This window comes from Acomys russatus, chromosome 2 (assembly GCF_903995435.1).
Source record: "Acomys russatus chromosome 2, mAcoRus1.1, whole genome shotgun sequence".
Lineage (NCBI taxonomy): Eukaryota > Metazoa > Chordata > Mammalia > Rodentia > Muridae > Acomys > Acomys russatus.
Genome location: NC_067138.1, coordinates 64,524,286 through 64,530,285, shown reverse-complemented (window position 1 = coordinate 64,530,285; position 6,000 = coordinate 64,524,286).

Genomic DNA, 6,000 nt, shown 5'->3' with positions numbered 1-6,000 from the left:
GATAGGCAAGCACTCTACTGACTGAACTGCAGCATGGACATTTCTACTAAGCTTCACGAACACTTTTTCTACCATCCTATTTTCCTAATTCTTATTCCAGATGGAGCAGCTAAACTTCGGTCATACTGCTCCATTACAATTCAGCTAATAACTGCATTGCATAGATGTTTAAGCTGTTTGGATCACTTGGGACATTTTCCCACAAACAATTTAGGAGAGTCAAATGCATTAAGTGAAACCCTCAAATATTTTGCCAAACTAACTTTTTGCTATGATGGTTCCCACATACACACTCACTAGCCACATGTGTAAACTCATCTTCTCCACAGCCATGTCAATGCTGGGAAGATGTATGTTTCCACATCCTATCACAAAAGGTGTAGAACGATATGTGTTCAAGCATTTAATGAACAGATCAGAAACATGTAACAATTGGCATGATTAGAGAGGTGCTGGTCTGCACCTCCTCTTTCCTGTTTGCCTATGGGGACTCTTCATTGCTGTCCATTTTCAATGTGATTCAGATGTAACCACTCATAAGGCACAATCAATCTCAAGAAGGCCATGTAATCTGGTATAGTGGGGCAGACAGCTACTGTTGGAGTGGTGGCACCGCCTTCTCCCCTGGGACTCTGGTGCTGTGAACACCATGGAATCCGATCCACCTTCAGAAGTATTCAGGGCTGTTTTGGCAACAGCTGAGGTAATCCCTAAAGGAAGAGTGATCCATAAGATTGTGTCAGACTCAGCAGAGAAAATAGTCAAAGTAGAACATCTGGGTTGGTCTTTGTCCTAAGGTTAAGGCTCCATAGGACTGTGATTTCTGGTTCTATAGTGTAAGAAGATGGTCTTGTTCCGAGGACCATGCTGGTGGTTGAAAAGATGACGTGCGAGAAGAGGTCCCCAGGTCTTCTAGGAATGGTTCTCTTTCTAAAAACAGGCATAAAACAGCACTGTAAGCTCATGACCATCATATATACCATCTCAACATTCTTCTCAGAATGTGCACGCTCAGTGATGGACATTCTACAAAGCAAATAGAAATAAAGCTTAAAATCTACTAAATATCCTTTATGGGGGGGAGTGATTTTGGCATTATAGTTTTTAAGCTATTTTGTTCATATTGCAGTTTATATCATACACATTTTATTTATTTATATTTATTTCATGTTCATGGAAAAAAATGAAAACATAAGGCAAAAAAAAGACAGTGGAATAGATTTAAGTTGGAAAATTATTATGAATTTATTTTCCAAATTTTATATGAATTTGTGTAGAGGGCTGAATAATAATTCTGCTGCTTACCACTGAAGACAGGCATGAGAAGCCATAAGCAGTGAGCACAAGCTTAATTTTATACACCTTATACAGCCAGAAGGCAAAAACTAGAGATATTGAGAGCAAGTAGGAGCCAGATAAAAGATGTTACTACAACCAAAAGCTGATTTCAATACTTCTTTCACAAAATGTAAAAATTAATAGAAAATTTGCATAAAAGGAAAGTATGTGTCTTTACAGGAAAATACAAAATGCTAAATACAAAATGAGTGAAAGAATTAAAACAGTTATGTTTTGCCCACCTCCTCCCTCCCCTACTCTATAATAATACATTCAAGTAAGTACTGTCAACAGATGACAATGCTACTAGCTTAGGGACAGCATGGTGGCAAAGCTCATTGTTCCTCTCACCAAAATAATTCCTGAGCTCTGGAGGAATGTCTGGCAGTGTGATGGAGATGTGAGTGACCCACCTTCACCGGGTGTCCAAACTTATCATCATCTGTAGCCGAAGACCCTGCCATACACTTGATGTGTATGCTGCCACATGTGATATGCCAGCTAACCTGGCATGAATCTACTCAAGGCAGCCAGCTGAATATGTCTATGTAGGGTAGATACAGAGAAAAGAAATAATCAGATAAACTCAGAATCCAGCCTATCGTGCAAGGTCTTAGGTACCATAAAAATAAGAATACAATGCAACTAGTCTAGGTTTAAGAAGACTTAAAGATGAATAGATGCATAACTGTTAGAGCCTGGAGCTGAAAATTAGACGTAAGAAATAATTGAGAGACAGTGGAGAAAATGAGCATGCTCTAAATCTTACAGCTACTGTAGGATTACTGTAAATCTCCTTAAGACTGATAATAATATTGTTCTTTATAAGATATTGCCCTTACTCCTTGGGGATGTATGCTGAGGTCACTAAAACGGGGTGCTGTATGCCAGCAAATTAATTTCAAGTGTTTTGACAAAGAATGTTACTTTTTATGTTTTCCTAGACACTTGAAGCATTTTGAGGTAAAGCTTGTAAAGAAAAAGAAAGATGGATAAAAAGAAACACATTGTTCCTACCACTGATAGTATCACTTAAGTGCCATTATCAAAAATATTCTGATATACCGAAAGGACAGAAAGATGTTTTAAAAAATGAAACATGTACACACAACTGGATCTTTCTGGATTTCTTAATCAAACTGAGAGCCATCCAAATCTATGGATATCTTTTTTAAGCCAGTGTAAGTTCTATAACTATAAGATAAAATATTTTAATTAATAAAGCAAGTGTAACAAAAACAAAAATCCACCATGCTGGGGTACTCCATTAGGGTATAAAAATGCTATTTCCAGCCTTTTATACCTACATGAAATAACCCATAATATCTTCCTCTATCTTTCAGGTTTGGAGAAGTGTAGCTGAGTAAGTTTTACTAGCTCTTATGCAGATATTTTGTAAGCCAACTGGAACTCAAATCTGAATATCAGGCATACTTTTCCACTGAAAACAGATATTTTATTAATTTACATGTTTAATGTATTTTTCTTTTACTGAATAAATATTTTTATATAATATATTCTGAGTGCAGTTTCCCCTCACTCTACTTCTCTTAGGTCCTTCCCACCTCCACTCCTATCTGGATATACTTCTTTCTGTCTCTTATTAGAAAAACAGGCACATAAAGTATAAAAATATATAATATAATATAATATAATATAATATATACAACATAATAAGTATAAAAACCCAAACCAGAGTAGGACAAAAAAGAAAAGGAAGAAGGAGAAGAGCTCAAGAAAAGGTATAAGAAACAGATATGAAGGCAGAGGCACAACCATTTGCATACTACAAAGGCCATAAAAATATAAAAAAATGGAATCCATAATATATATGCAAAGGACCTGTGGGAGGAGCATTAAAATAAAAAAGAAGAAAGCAAGCAAGGAAGCAGTCAGGAAGTTCCCTGACACAGCATAATGAGAAAGGGAACTTTCAAAGATGTTTTTGAGTTTTGTTTCTATTGGCCATCTACTGGTGGGCATGCAGTAGTTTGGTTTCTCAATGAGATTTCCCTAGGAGAAAACTAAATTTTCATTTGAAAGTAGTTATCAATTAGAGGTGGCAGAATTCTGGGTTAGTGGGCTTGCATCCATGTCTCCTATTAGTATTGGGATACCATCTGGCACAGATCCATATGGGCACTGTGTGTTCCCTCGGTCTCTGTCAGTTCGTATGTGCACCAGTCTTGCTGTATTTAGAGGCCTGGCTGCATTAGTGTTCTCCATGCCCCCTGGATCTTATATTCTTTATACCTTCTAATCTATAGAGTTCCCTGAGCACAGGTGGGAGGGATTTGATGGAGACATCCTACTTAAGGCTGAGTGTTCCAAGGTTTTTCAGTTTCTGCATATTGTACCACCATGGTTTTCTATTTGTTCCCATCTGATAAAAGAAGAAGTTTATCTGATGATGGCTGAGCAAGGCACTGCTCTATAAGCATGGCAGAATGTCATTTAGAAAACTTCTTATTGCTACTTTAGTTTAGTAGAACAGTAGTATATAGTCTCCTCCTAGGTCATTTGGATATCTAGTTTCTTGGGTTTTTGGTCACCCAGACAGTATTGGGTATTGGTTTTATCATATGATGTGGGCCTTAAGTCAAATCTTATATTGGTTGGTTACTCCCACAAGCTTTGCATCACCATTGCAACAGCACATCTTGCAGGCAGGTCAACATTATAGATCAAAGGGTTTATAGCTGGGTTGATGTTTATGCTTCTCCTTTGGTAAAGTACCTTTGAGTACCCAGAATACTACTTTGTAGGAATAAAGGGTCTAGGGAAGCACCAGCTGGAATTCTACTTATTAAAATTTTGTAAATATTGTCTTCAGAAAGAGTGCCTTGTGTCAGGTTGTAGGTTCCCTATAACCTTGGGAACAGCCTGCATGGTTTGGGCATTCCAATGGAATCACTTTGGTCAGCAAGTCAATTAGATATAACCCATTTTCATTACTGGAAGCTTCAATTGATGATGAGAACTGTCCAGTTGGGGCTCTTTTTCTCTATTTGTTGGCAAATTATTTTAGACTCTTTCATATAATTTAGAAAACTTCTAGTATATCACATTTCCATCCTACCCTTCAAATGGCCCTGATTTTAGCTGTCTCTCCCTATATTTCCTCCCTTGTCCTCCTTTTCCATCTCTTTTCCCATTTGATACTTCAATTCAAATCTACCTCACCCCTCCTCCAGCTACAACAGTCCTCCCTAGGAAGATCTATCCTTCCCAGCTACTCCTTTACTCTATTCCTAACCTCTATGGATTGTAGCATGGTTATCATTGACTTAACACCTACTATACACCTTTATTAGTTAGGGTTTCTATGGCTATGAAGAAATGCCATAACCATGGAAACTCTTATAAGTGAAAACATTCAACTGGGGCTGGCATACAGTTGCAGAAGTTTAGTCCATTGTCATCATGGTGGGAAGCATGGGCATTCAGGAAGACATGGTAATGGAGATGGAGCTGAGAGTTCTGCATCTGGATGAAAAGTAAGCAGGAAGAGAAAGTGACACTGGTCCTGACTCGTGCTTCTGAAACCCTCAAGCCAACATCCAATGACACACTTTCTCCAGCAATACCACATCTACTCCTACAAGGCCATACCTCCTAATAGTGGCACTCTGTATGAGGCTATGGAGGCTATTTTTATTGAAACGGCCATGTTCCACTCTCTGGCCCCATAGGCTTATAGCCATATCCTAATGAAAAACTGCACTCAGCCCAACTTCAAAAGTCCTCATAGCCTATAATAGTCTTAACATAGTTTTAAAAGTTCAAAGTCCAAAGTCTCTTCTGAGACTCATGGCAATCTCTTAAATTGTAATCTTTTGTAAAATCAAAATAAAAAAGCAGATCACATACTTTCCACATACAATGACACTAGATATATATTACCATTCCAAGAGGGACTGGATCAAATAAGAAAATACTGGACCAAAACAAGACCAGCTGGGTGAACTCCAAACTCTGTATCTCCATATATGATGTCAAAACGCTCTTCAGATCTCCAACTCCTTTCAGCTTTGTTGACTGGAATATACATCTCACTACTCGGCTCTTTCAATTCTCCCCTTTCTCTTGTATTCATTTCAGTGTATCTGTTTTTTTGTTGAGTTCTTTGATCCATTTGAAGTTGAAGTGATAAGTATGGATCTGTTTGGATTTGTCTACATGAAGCAATCCAATTTGACCAGCACCATTTGTTGAAGATGTTGTTCTTTATTTTTCCACCTTGTATTTATGGCTCCCGTATCCAAAATCAGATGTTCATAGGTATGTGGGTCTTTAGTTTGGTTCACTTGATCAACATGTCTGCTTTAGTGTCTATACCATGCTCTTTTTTATTACTATTGCTGTCATACAACTTGAAATCGGGCGAGGTAAAACCTCTCATACTTCTTTTATTAGTCAAGATTGTTTTAGATATTCTGTTTTTTGTTTGTTTACATATGAAGCTGAGAATTGTTCTTTCAAGATTTGGTAAGAATTGCTTTGGAATTTTGATGGGGATTGCATTGAATCTGTAGATTTCTTTTGGTAGGATGGCCATTTTTTACCATATTAATCCTACCAATTTATAAGCATAGAAGATTTTTCTATTTTCTGATATCTTTTTCAATTTCATTCTTTAATGTATTAAAGTTTTTTTATCAT